At 34.5% G+C, this 14447-nt stretch overlaps 1 long non-coding RNA gene across 1 annotated transcript in view; it reads right to left on the bottom strand.

Annotated features, from left to right (window-relative positions):
• The window catches only part of LOC117085560, an 88609-nt gene that overhangs the window by 13634 nt on the left and 60528 nt on the right, over window positions 1-14447 (bottom strand). Inside the window, exons 3-5 of the long non-coding RNA XR_004438001.1 lie at window positions 11390-11471; window positions 10700-10793; window positions 9005-9228 (exon numbers count right to left, since the gene is read on the bottom strand). This is a non-coding gene — a long non-coding RNA (uncharacterized LOC117085560). The remainder of the gene's footprint in view (window positions 1-9004; window positions 9229-10699; window positions 10794-11389; window positions 11472-14447) is intronic.

Below are 14447 nucleotides of genomic sequence, written 5' to 3'. Positions count from 1 at the left end.
ATCTTTTGAATCGTTATAATTGAGTACTATGAAACAAACACTATGCTATAGAAGTGACCTTGAAATTAAAGTTTATAAGAAGTTAAAAACTGTCATGTAAGGATCCACATTACTTGACACCATATTTCCCTTTGCCCTAGAGTAACTGATTATTAACAAGTGATTTCCCATGGAAAGATAATTTATAAGAAATAGTCAACATAGTTGTAGAGGGAACAACTATTATACTAGTGACACTTTTATCATTGCTTTATTGAGTAGAGGTTTTTAAAATATTGGGTGACACAGATGAACATTAAACTCATAGTTTTCAATATGTATCTAATGTAATGGTCCAATAAGGATTTTGGGTTAATTCTGATATTAATTCAGCATCTCTAAGATGTCTGGTATAAAGGTGCTTCATATTAGAAGAAGGTAACATATAGTATAATAAATGTTGGTATTACATATGTAGTGAAATGATTGCTGTGGCAATAACAATAGTCTATAATCTGTACTGAAAACTGGAACCAACTTACAAAATAATGGTTATTGATGCATACTGAAGTAGAAAATGCCATGTGGTGCATGGAAGATCAATATAGATACCATGCAAATGTTGCAAATTCTTTGTTCATTTATGTTTGTGGTCAAAAATAAAGAACACCCAAGAATTGTAGTCAAGTATGAGTGCTTGTGCTTCACTAACTTTTCATTCGAAACTGTGTTAACATTTTATTTGCTAGAACCATTCTCATTAGCATTTAGAAAATAGCATGCTAAGACATATAATATAGTAGTGGCATCTCACATCTTAAGGACTCACGGCATATCATTAAAAAAATTATTGAATATCATCATCTTCAGGCATATATGCCTAAAATCAGTTAAATAATAAGAAATCTGTAAATCAACACCCAAACTTTTTTCAAATATTATGTGTGTTCTCATTGGGGTAAGAATTTCAGAGTTTTACCTGCCTACATTTGCAAAGTCTTTACATGATGTCATGCTGACTTCCACCTTTGGATATATTCTTGAAAGAAACATATTTCAAATTCCCCCAAAGTACATTTTATTTGCCATTTTCCTCATTTTCAAAAGTGAATAATTGCTTCGATACTCCTTAGGCAGATAACATCACAAACCTTATGAACCAAACCCTAGTTAATTAATCATACTTTTTTTTTTTTTTTTCCAGAAGGCAGCCGAGGGTACAGGTGCATTTTGGGGTACAGATTACTTACTCAGAAAAACAAGGCATGTTTTTATGTTAACTGGGTAAAAAGTAGCTTCACACCATATATTCCCTTCAAGAATTCATTGCAAGTTGTTTGTTTTATACATGGTCCACAGCTATTGTTTGCTTGTCCAGTAATGCACAAGAGGACTACTATTTGGCTTCTAGAAAAATGTATAATAAAACATATTCCAGAAAAAGCTACCTTAACTTTTAATTATGTCAGATTTTGCACATATTTATGGCTTTCTATTTTGTGTACTCTCTCACCAGTCATGATTGCAAATAAATGTATAAAATTTATTAGAAAATAATAATGAATTAGCTATTCTATCACTTGAAATTCTTTGTTCAAAAGTGTATTATAATGTTTGACTATGCATTGATATTGTAAGAGGACATTATCAGACAATTGGTGATATTTTAATATTGACATACATTAATATTTTATAAGTTTAAAATTTTCTGAATTTAGTAATTTGTGATTAAGTTAAAATAAGATATTTTTTTCTTTGAAACACATTTTTCTTGTTTTCTTTGAAAACACATTTATAGGTGTTTTGGAGTGACTTATGATATATGCTATTGCCATCCAATTTTCTAGCCAATATATAAATACAGCATAGTATACACAATAAACTATGTACATACCCTGTATCTGTATACTATATACTATGTACTATGTTCTCTCTCTATTTCTCTCTCTGTCTCTCTCAATACTGTGATATAATGCTGCCATTCACTATAGTATATATATATATGTATGTGTGTGTGTGTGTGTGTGTGTGTGTATGAAGGGGGGATTTGCAAATATAAGACAAATATTGCAAATTATGACCAATGGTGAATGAACATCTTTTACCAGATATAGATCATTTTGTTGGGATAAAGTACTTTAAAAAGACATATTTGTAATATTTTTAGGAATATTATGGATTCTTCTTATATGGTGCTGATTTTTGTATTTCTGTATGGACCAGTTTTATTTAATCAACGTATTTACTTGGCTCCTTATTTGAATGTTTTGTTGACATTAGACACGATATTACTGAAATCCCTGATCCTGAAGGGATTTGATGTTCTTTAGTAGTGATTGTATCTTTAACCTCTGCTAAGTAGAAGCCTACTAATTATAAAGTGGAGTCACGAACAATTTTATCAGATATTAATTGGCTTCAAAGACCAAAGCTGCTGCTGAGACTCTCCTTCATACTGGTGCCAGAGACTCCAGGCAGAACATGTTTCTGTAGCTTACACATGTGACACCATAAAAGTAATAATATCACAAGGACTGATGATGACACGAGATACATTTTTTTTTTAGTTTCAGCCAGGGGCAAACTGCCTGTTCCTTTCCATTCAAAAGAGCTTCGCTCCCTTATCTCCTCCCTCATAACCATCCTCAATGATAGTTATAGGAAGGTCAATTATTGCAGAGGTTTTTCTTTCAGCTCACTGCAAGTACTTTACCTTGGTTTCCATGTCAAAGACTGCAGCATCAGAAATAGAAAAAGTGTTAAGTCTGAAGCTCATATCCACCTTCACATCAGTCAATCCAGATCATTATTCAAAATTTAGTAGGCACCAAGAACACTTTAATTAACATAAAAAGTCAATGTCAGCTTATTGCTTAGAGAGTCTGAACTGATTCAGATCTACCACAGTTCTTGGCTTTGGAAAATATAGAGCTCCTTAATACTGTAAAATATGCATTCCCAATCCTACTCTCTGGGAGATATGTCAGGGTATTCCATTTACTCACAATATGCATAATTTATTGAGATATTTGAGTAATAATCACATTCTTCACAAGTGAATTTATGTTAGAAATTTAGTATTGGCCATCAGCTTCTTCCCATCATCACTGAAACCTCATGTGCTACCCTTCATTCTAAACACACACAAACACACACACAAAGTTACTCATTATAGGTCCTTTATCACATTATCTTGGAAATGCTGTGCAGTAAGCTCCAGAATCTGTAACTTTTACCTGGCTATGTCCTTCCTTGGTTCAATGTTATTTCACTGAGAAGATAACAATAGTATGAATATAGCAAATTTTTATGTGTTTCTGTTTCTATAATACAGCTTCTATTTTAATATCTTTGAGAATTATAGTCTCCTGCTAAGATTGTATATTCTAAGACTTTTGACGTGTTAGATTATGAATGGTTAGCACACGATACGAATTTTAAAATATCTTTTCTGGCTTTTGTTCTATAGTACCTTGCAACCTTTTCCAAATCTATTTGATCATAATGGGTTCGGCTGTATCGTCTAGATCTTACTACTGCTATCAATTTGTATTTCCACCTTGTTGAAAAATGTTAATACCCGTTTCAGATTGATGTGATGGCCAGACACAGATAAAAATATATGTAAAGCAAATAAGGCTTACTTATCTAAAATATGTAAATGGAAACCAGTATTGGAAGGTTACACAGCATAGAGCGTAACAAAATTAGCCAATAACGGGATTAAAGTTTTCCAACTGCTTTGCTGCAGACATGTAGATGATAAATATGCGTGGAAGTCACATTGGAACTTTTGAAATCTTACTTGCCTCACTTTACTCACAGATTTTTATTCATTAGGCTGACAGCACAATTCTCAGCTTCAATTCTATTAATATTTTGGATCAGACAATTGTTATTGTGTGGAGTTTTTTTTTTTTTGTATATTATAAGATGTATAGCAGTATATCTGGCCTCCAAACACTACATGCTAATAATCCACTTTACTCTCAGTTGTGACAATTAAAAATGTCTCCAGAATTCACCAAATGTACCTTTGGGTAAAACTCACCACCTTTGTAAGAACCACTGTGCTAAGGTAATTTGGACGGCAGTCTTTCCTTGATATATGTCAAGGAACAAGCACCTGCATGTCATGCTTCTCGCTAATTTTAGAGCTAAGGAATGCACAATATGGGAAGACAGCATAGTGCTTTTTGGCTTAATCACACTTTTCATGTTTCTGCCCTTAATATTTCTAGCAATTCAGATAGAAAACACTTCTGAATTCAACACTATTAGTAACAGAATAGAGAACAGAAGTCAGTTATTAAGAGATTATGCTTATAACCTACAAGGCCTATGCTTTTTTTAATAAATAATGGAAAGTCTAAAAAGGGCAGCTGCTTGGAGTGATTAAACAGCTCAATACGATTAAGGCTGGCATGGCTGAATTTCTCTAAAACTAATCATAATTCAATTTCCCTAAAACTGTACAGTTGCTACAGCCTTATACACCCCATATTTGTTCAAGGCAATAAGAATGTAGAAATGTTTAGTATAAGCTCTCTCAGTTATTAGCATGATAAAAAATTCTTTGATAGAGAAGTGACATCAGCAAGAAGGCAGAATATCTATCCTTCTTTTTCCCCATGAATACAACTTTTTCAGCGTTACTATATGGACCAATTCCATTTGTGAGAGATCCAGAAAGAAATACAGAGGCACTTGCATCTCAGTCAAGTGTGAATCCAGCTGCAATTAAGGTGGTAGAAAAAAGTGGACATTCCTCTCATTATAATATTTCAATAGCACAGCAACACAACAGTGGTTAACTCAATAAATCTTTGCAAAAACTAATGTCCTGGAGAGTTTTTCTAATTTTTTTTTGTTTTGTTTTTTAGTGGTTTCATAGTTTGGGGTCCTAGATTTAAGTCTTTAATCCATTTGGATTTGATTAATGCATATGATATATGGTAATATATGGGGATCTAATTTCATTCTTCTGCATATAGATGTTCGGTTTTCCAAGCAATATTTATTGAAGAGACTATCTTTATCCCAGTGTATGCTATTGGCACCTTTGTCAAAAATTAGTTCACTATAGATGTATAAATTTATTTCTGGATCTCTATTTTGTTTTATTTTGTCTATGCATCTATTTTTATGCCAGACTGCTTTGGTTACTATACTTTAATACCAATTCTTTTTTTTTTTTTTTTTTTTGAGGCGGAGTCTCGCTCTGTCGCCCAGGCTGGAGTGCAGTGGCCGGATCTCAGCTTACTGCAAGCTCCGCCTCCCGGGTTTACACCATTCTCCTGCCTCAGCCTCCCAAGTAGCTGGGACTACAGGCGCCCGCCACCTCGCCCGGCTAGTTTTTGTATTTTTAGTAGAGACAGGGTTTCACCGTGTTAGCCAGGATGGTCTCGATCTCCTGACCTCGTGATCCGCCCGTCTCGGCCTCCCAAAGTGCTGGGATTACAGGCTTGAGCCACCGCGCCCGGCCCTTTAATACCAATTCTGTAGTATAATTTGAAGTCAGGTAATGTGATTTCTCCAGTTCTGTTCTTTTGCTCAGAGTAGATTTGGGTATTCTGGGTCTTTTTTGGTCCCATATACATTTTTAGTGGTTTTTCTACTTCTGTGAAGAACGCCATTGGTATTTTGATTGAGATTGCATTGGATCTTTAGATTGATTTGTGTAGTGTGGACATTTTAAAAATATTGACTTTAAAAGGTTAATAAAATATAAACGTTTAGTTAGACTAAGATAAAAGAGAGAAGATTCAAATAAATAAAATCAGAAATGAAAGAGAAAACATTAGAGCTGATATCACAGAAATAAAAAGGATCATAAGAGACTGTTATAATCAAATATACAGCAACTAACTGGATAAGCTGGAAGAAATGGATAAACTCCTAGAAACATACAATTTACCAAGACAGAATCATGAAGAAATACAGCATATGCACATACTTATAACTAGAAAAGTTATTTAATCAGTAATTAAAAACTTTCTAACAAGAAAATCCCCAAACCATATAGTTTCACTGGTGAATTCTATAAAATATATGAAGAATTAAAGCCAGTTCTTCTCAAGGTCTTCCAAATAAGTTGAAGAGAAGTGAATGATTCTAACTTTATTTTAATGAGGCCGATATTATGCTAATATCAAAGACAAAGACACTTCAAGAAAATAAAACTACAGGTCAATATTCCTAATGAACGTAGACATACAAATTCTTAACAAAATGCCAAAAAAACAGAATTCAATAGAAAATTTTTAGAAAACATACACCATTACCCAACAGGATTCACCCCTATGATGCAGAATCAGTTAATGTGATATACTACTTTAAAAAAATAATGGAGAAAAATTACATGATCATCTCTATAAATGCAGAAAAGCATTTGACAAAATTCAATGTTCTTTCATGATAAAAATTCTCAACAAATTAGATATGGAAGGAACTTACCTCAACACAGTAAAGGCCATATATGAAAGGTCCACAGGTTAACACAATATTCATAGGTGAAAAGCAGAAGGCATTTTCCCTAAGATCAGGAACAAGAAAAGGATGTCCATTCTTGTCACTTCTATTCAACGTAATACTGGAAGCTATTGCCAGAACTATTATTCAAAAAAAAGAACTAAAAGAGATTTCAACTGTAAAATAAGTATTCTTTGCAGAAAACACACTCTTATATGTAGAAAACCTTAAATATGCTACAAAAAACCTTTAGTACAAATAAATAAATTTTGTAAAGCTGCAGAATAAAAATATCAGTTATGTTCACATATACTAATGAATTATCCAAATATGAAATTAAAAAATAAAACAATTGTATTCACAGTAGTTTGGAAAAAAATAAAATACTTCAGAGTAAACTCAAGCAAGGAGATGAAAGACTTTTCACTGAAAAGTGCAAAACACTGATGACAGAAATATAAAGAGCCAGAAATAGAGACATCTGTTCATGGATTAAAATAATTAATACTGTCAAATGTTCATACTAGCCAAAATAATCTACAGATTTGATGCAATGCCTATCAAAATTTCAATGATTTTTTTTTTTTTTTTTTTTTTTTTTTAGTTATAAGATGTATGTAGAACCACAAAGACACCAAAAGGCCAAATCAATCTTGGGAAATAAAAATATCTTAGTCGAATTTGGCTGCCATCACGAAATCTTATGTTTTACTATCAGCAGTCAGGAGAAAACCAAAATGCACCTTCAACATTTTGCTTAGAAATAGTGTTACCTCAATATCCAGTTTTATGGTTCACAAGTTGGACCTTCAACAAAAAACTAGCAAACAAAATTCAGCCAAATTCCTTGCCACTTTATAATAATGATGCCTTTCCTCTACCATTCAATAACATACTTCTTATATTCATCCAAGACCTCATTAGAATGGCCTTTACTGTCCATAGTTCTATCAACAACCTAATAATCTCCCAAAGGACCCACCTCTACCCACCATTTCATTGGGTACCAGGCTTCAACATATAAATTTTTAGGAGAAACAAACATTGTCTGTAGCAAAGAAAAAAGTTGGAGGCATTACACATCCAGATGTCAAGATTTATTACATAGCTGAATTAGTTAAAATTACAGATTTTCAGCTGGGCATAGTGGCTCACGCTTGTAATCTCAGCGTTTTTGGAGGCTGAGGCGAGTGGATCACAAGGTCAGGAGTTCCAGACCACCCTGGCCAACATAGTGAAACCCCACCTCTACTAAAAATACAAAAATTAGCTGGGTATGGGGGAACGTACCTATAGTACTAGCTACTCGGGAGACTGAGGGAGGAGAACCGGTTGAATGCGGGAGGCAGAGGTTGCAATAAGCCAAGATCACACCACTGCACTCCAGTCTGGGTGACAGAATGAGACTCGTCTCAAAAAAAAAAAAAAAAAAAAAAGAATTACAAGTTTCTGAGAAAAAGACAGACTTACAGACCAATAGAATAGAGTAGATAGCTGAAAAAATCATATATATATATATAGAGAGAGAGAGAGAGAGTATATATATTAAACTGACATTCAACATTTCTTTCTTTCTTTTTTTTTTTTTTTTGAGGCAGAGTCTCGCTCTGCCACCCAGGCTGGAGTGCAGTGGCCGGATCTCGGCTCACTGAAAACTCCGCCTCCCGGGTTCACGCCATTCTTCTGCCTCAGCCTCCTGAGTAGCTGGGACTACAGGCGCCCGCCACCTCGTCTGGCTAGTTTTTTGGATTTTTTAGTAGAGACGGGGTTTCACTGTGTTAGCCAGGATGGTCTCGATCTCCAGACCTCGTGATCCGCCCGTCTCGGCCTCCCAAAGTGCTGGGATTACAGGCTTGAGCCACCACGCCTGGCCTCAACAACATTTCTAATGATACACAGTGGAAAAAGAATAGTCTCTTCAACAAATAATGTTAGAAAAACTGAGTATTAACATGTCAAAAATAAAGTTACACACATCCTATACCATGCATAAAATCAACTCAAAATTAAATACTTAAGCGTAAGACCTGAAACTGTAAAACTCTTAGAAGAAAAACATAAGAAAAACACTTTAAGCCATTGGTTTTATCAATTATTTCTTGTATATAACACCAAAAGTGTTGCCGGTAGAAGGTATCTAAATTACCGGTGGTGAATCTGTATGGGTCTGCAGCAACCTCAATTTTTTCCTCCTCAGAAGAAATAATTTGACTGAGGGGCATAAGGCAGAAAAAGAGACCAAGACAAGTTTTATAGCAGGAGTGTGTAAGTTTATTTAAAAAGCCTTTAGAATAGAAAAGAAAGGAAAGAAAAATACACATAGAAGAGACCCAAGTGGGCAACTTGAAGGTCTAGTGTGGTGCTCAATCTGGATCCCAGAACTTTATAGACTGGCCCCTTTCCCGGGATGCTTCCCTTAGGGTGGGCTGCCTGCATATGCAGTGCCCTCCTTACCCTTGGAAGGAGAGCATGAGCAGTGTGTTTAGGAAGTTGTATATGTGCCCATCTGAAGTTTTCTTCCCTTTTCTGGTGGAGTGTACCCAGAAGGTCATACCTGCCTTTTTGTCTCTTAATGTACATGCCCAGGAAGTTGCTTCTGCCTGAAATCTGCATTCAGTTAACATCTTAGGGCAACAGGCATAGATCATCAGGAAATGACCGCTCCGTGGTGCCAGCTCACTTTCAGAGAGGCAATGTGATGATCACTGAAACATCATCTGATATTCCTAGTGAGTGGAGGACAGTCCTCTCCTGCCCCACTCATGCTCGTCTCACTACCTGTAAACAAACAAACAAACAAAACAAAACAAAACAAACCAAACAAAAAAGAAGAAGAAGGAGGAGGAGGAGGAGGAGGAGGAGGAAAGACAAGTGGGAGTACGTCAAACTAAAAAGCTGCTGCTCTGCAAAGAAAACAATCAATAGAGTCAAAAGAGTGTCTACTGAATGGAAGAAAGTATTTATAAACCATATATCTGATAAGGCTTAAATCTAAAATATATAAAATAATTTACAGAACTTAGCAAAAAAACAAATAATGAGCAAAGTACATGAATGGACATTTATCCAAAGGAGACATACGATTGGCCAACATTTGTATAAAAAGATGTTCAACTTCATTGAGATAGTTTGGATATTTGCCTCCTCTAAATGCCTTGTTGAAATTCGATCTCCAATATTGAAGGTGCAGCCTAGTGGGAGGTGGGGACATACCCCTCATAGATGGCTTAGTGTGCTCTCAGCAGTAAATAGTTGTCACTCTAGTAGTTCACATGAGATCTGATTGTTAACAAGAGTTTAGGACGTCCCTCCTTACTCTATCTCTGGGTTTCCTCTCTTGCCATGTGATACATTGGCCCTCTTTTCTTTCCATCATGAGTTAAAGCTTCCTGAGGTCCTAATCAGGAGCAAATGTTGGTGCCATAATTTGTGTACAGCCTACAGGACTGTGAACCAAGTAAGCCTTTTTTCTTTATAAATTATCCAGTCTCCGGTATTCCTTTACAGTAACGTAAAAGGGAATAATCCAGTCACTAATCAAAAGAAAAATGCAAATCAAAACTATAATAAGACATTATCTCATGTTTGTTACAATGATAATTATTTAAGAAAATGACAGCATGATAATATCCATATGTGTATGTGAAGAAGTTGGAACCATTGTACCCTGTCTGTGAGAATGTAAAATGGTGCAGCCACTATGAAAAACAATATAGAGATTTCTCAAAGCAATTAACATCAGACTTAACTTATAATCCATCAATCTCGATTATTTGTAATTTTCCAAAAGGTTTAAAATTATAATTTTGAAGAGATATCTGCATTCCCATATTCATTGTAGCATTTTTTATAATAGCCAAGACATAGAAACAATCTAAATGTCCACAGGCAGGTGAGTGGATAATGAATATGTGACATATTTATAAAGAAATATTATGCAACTATGAAAAGAAGTAAATCGTCCTGTATTAGTCATGGTTTTCTAGAGGGGCAGAACTAACAGAATGTGTGTGTGTGTGGTGTGTGTGTGTGTGTGTGTGTGTGTGTATGTGAGTTTATATATATAATATATTATTATATATTTATTTTATTTATATAAATATTTATATAATATGTATTTATTATATTTTATATATCTATTTATATTTTATTATATATATAGGAGAGTTTATACACACACACACACACACACACACACACATATATATATATATATATATAAAAGGGAATTTATTAAGTATTAACTCACATAATCACAAGGTCCCACAATAGGCCATCTGCAGACTGAGGAGCAAGCAGAGCCAGTCCAAGTTCCAAATCTGAAGAGCTTGGAGTTTGATATCCTAGGGCAGGAAGCATTCAGCACAGGAGAAAGATGTAGGCCCTAAAACTAGGCCAGTCTCTCTTTTCACATTTTTCTGCCTGCTTATATTCTAGCTGTGCTGGCAGCTGAATAGATTGTGCCCATCCAGATTAAGGGTGGGTCTGCCTTTCCCAGCCTACTGACTCAAATGTTAATCTCCTTTGGCATTCCCCTCACAGACACACACATTATCAATACTTTGTATCCTTCAATCCAATCAAGTTGACAATATTAAGCATCACACCTCCCATATGCACCAACATGGATGAAACTGGAGAAAATTTTTGCTGAATAAAATGAGCTAGTCACAGAAGGACAAATACTGCATTATTCTACTTATAGGAGGTAACAAGAATGGTCAAACACAAAGACACAGAAAGCAGAGTGGTGATTGTTAGGAGACAAGGAGGAAGGGAAATTGAATGTTGCTATTAAATAGACATAAAATTTCAGCTATGTAAGCTGAATAATTTCTAGATAGCTCCTGTACAACATTGTGCTTATTTATAGTTATCATACTGGATAATACATTTAAATTTTTGGTAAGAACGTAGATCTCATGCTGTTTGTTCTTACCATAATTTAAAAAATAGTTATAGAAGTCCCAAGTATATTTTGACTTCTGGCTTCCAGGAAAGCTGTAATTGAATTATTAATTCTACAGTGAAGGAAAACAAGAAGGGAAGAAATAAGGTCTTATTGAAAATTTGGGTTAACAAGAACACAAGCATCTGCTATGAGCAGAATTATTAATTCTCTCTCTCTCTCTCTTTCTCTCTCTCTTTCTCTCTCTCTTTCTCTTTCAGCAGTGTTGTCACTCTGTTGCCCAGGCTGAAGTACAGTGGTACCATCACATCTCACTTGGACTCAACCTTCTGGGCTCAAATGATCTTCCCACCTCAGTCTCCTGAGTAGTTGGGCTAATATGCCTGGTTAATTTTCGTATATTTTTTTTAGAAACAGGTGTATTCTTCTATCAGGGTTTACTACTAACTATTTCCCACACTTCATATATCACCTGTAAGCAGAATTAATTGATAATTAAACTTGTAGAGTAAAAGATAAAGGTATCAAAATATTCTTATTAATACCAACTAAAACATTAGAAATTGTGGATTAGATACAGGTCACAGTTAAATATTTTTGTAATATTCATTAATAATTAAAGGATTGAACCTAGGAAATCCAAGCAAAAGAGATTTTGCATCTACAGAGAAGATATACTCAACCTAGAATTATTTTTGCCCTTTTTTTTATTCCTATTACCAGGGACAGAGAGAAAAAAAAACTGAGCTTCTTGACTCACCCCCAGAAAGATTTAGAATTTGAACCACCAATCTTATGAAAACAGTAGGATAATATAAATGATCATGAAGTGTAAAGTTACCAGTACAAATGTTGGGCCAGATGAGACCAACTTTACAAGAAAAATAAAAATAAAAATAAAAGTTGTTTCCTCTACACCAGAGAAGACAGAATCATATAAAGCCAAGATTAGCCTGGCCAAGGGCAGTGAACCTAACTGTCAAAGGTCTGTGTGAGTCATAAGATGAGAAGTTATACAAAAAATAATAAGTCAGCTTTAATAATGTTAGTGGAGGAAAATCTGCTCTCTTTACAAACTCATAGTGACTAGTATCTCAGTAAAGGTGTTCAACACATTTTTTCACTCTTAGTGGCAAGGTCACAAATCATTCTCCTGTTGAAAGAAAAGCTTCATACCACTATGGAAACAAGAACATTCTTGGAAGATGATTAAAATGATACATGTCAGAAGTTAGGATGCCATTGACAAGAATGTTAACAGTAAATCCAGAAACATGAATGTAGCTTTAAGAGAGTTTAAAAAATAAATAAATAAATAAATAAATAAACCAAACACAAACCATATTAATCTTTCAAATTTTAAAAACATTTTCATATCCACCAAGAACATTCTTCAGACAGTATCTTCAAAATGGCATTCCCTACGATTAATCACTTTTAATTGCTTATTTCCTAAGAAGTTTTTCCAGATAATTAAGTTGCCAAATTTCTCAAGATTTTTAGGTTTCTAGAAATTGTACTTAGTATAATAAAAAAGGAAATTTCAGGAAATTGAACTTTAGGACAGTGGAGATAATTTAAAAATCGAAGGAAGGGGAGAATGAGTGTTTTTCAGAAAATTGTTTGGACATAAATGAATAATTATTAGACCAAGAACAAGGATCAATTATGTCACATTCATCTAGTGACTGTCAATCTGCATTAAGAAGGTCTCCAGTATAATTTGTTGTCTTGAATGTTGATTCAGCATTTATATGTAATCCTGATCCCTAATCAATTCTGTTAAAGCAGAATTGATTTTGGATTTGCCCTTATATAAAAAAAAATGAGATTAGTTTCTGTGAAAAATCCTGCTTTTCTGCATGTCATCCTGAGCTTGAAGCAGATCTCTTTTCAAAACTATGCCAAATCTTAGCACAGTGGATTTTTAACTTTCAAGGTCTTATTTTAATTAAAGTTGAAAAAGAGCTTTCTTTTTTTAGATTTTCTTGTCTGATTGATTCTTCATTGTCAAACTACCACATAGAATTGTTTATGAAAATTTTCAGGCAATGATTGGATTCACTTCACCCTTTCTTACCTTCTAACTCTAATGTATACATTATTTATCGAAGATTAAGACTGTGGAAATGGGCCGGGCGCGGTGGCTCAAGCCTGTAATCCCAGCACTTTGGGAGGCCGAGACGGGCGGATCACGAGGTCAGGAGATCGAGAGCATCCTGGCTAACACGTTGAAACCCCGTCTCTACTAAAAAAATACAAAAAACTAGCCGGGTGTGGTGGCGGGCGCCTGTAGTCCCAGCTACTCGGGAGGCTAAGGCAGGAGAATGCCGTAAACCCGGGAGGTGGAGCTTGCAGTGAGCTGAGATCCGGCCACTGCACTCCAGCCTGGGTGACAGAGCGAGACACGGTCTCAAAAAAAAAAAAAAAAAAAAAAAGACTGTGGAAATGCACATTTATCTAGTAGCTAAATAAAGTGTGCATTCAGTTCTACCACCTCCTAAGTACTCATCACCTTGGTGAACTCAACTTATCTCATGTTATCAGCCATCTGTTTACCCTCATCACTAAAGGAAACCTCAAAATATTTCGTAATCACATCTTTGGAAATAGCTTGAATATATATCCTTTTAAAACTCCTGTTATTATTTCAGACTTACCACAATCAAGTTTAAGAATGCAAAATCATGAAAACTATATGCTCCTGTAGGAGTCATATGTTAACAAACCAAGAGAATAAATATAACAAAAATAAAGATTTATGTTCATAAAATTAATACATAATAATATATCTAAAAGTGTATGCTAAAGGTCAACATTTATCTATGGTAAAACATTTAATGGATACTTGTTAAAAAAAAAGTAAAATTCATGCCTCATACACTATACCAAAATTCTGGATAAACTACTTCTTACCTTAGAAAAGAAGGATAAGTAAGCTATTACATATAAAAATATCAGCAAAGTATTTTGTTATTTAGGAGGAATAACAATTCCTTCATTTTGAAAATATAAGTTGAAAACAAAAAATTGTATAACGTGAATGTACACCAAACAAATTTAAAACTTAAAAATAAATCTATAAATT

The sequence above is a fragment of the Trachypithecus francoisi genome, unplaced genomic scaffold (assembly GCF_009764315.1).
Source record: "Trachypithecus francoisi isolate TF-2019V2 unplaced genomic scaffold, Tfra_2.0 Lachesis_group1, whole genome shotgun sequence".
NCBI lineage: Eukaryota > Metazoa > Chordata > Mammalia > Primates > Cercopithecidae > Trachypithecus > Trachypithecus francoisi.
The sequence above is the reverse complement of the archived record's forward strand: the minus strand, read 5'-3'. Positions and strand labels throughout refer to the sequence as shown.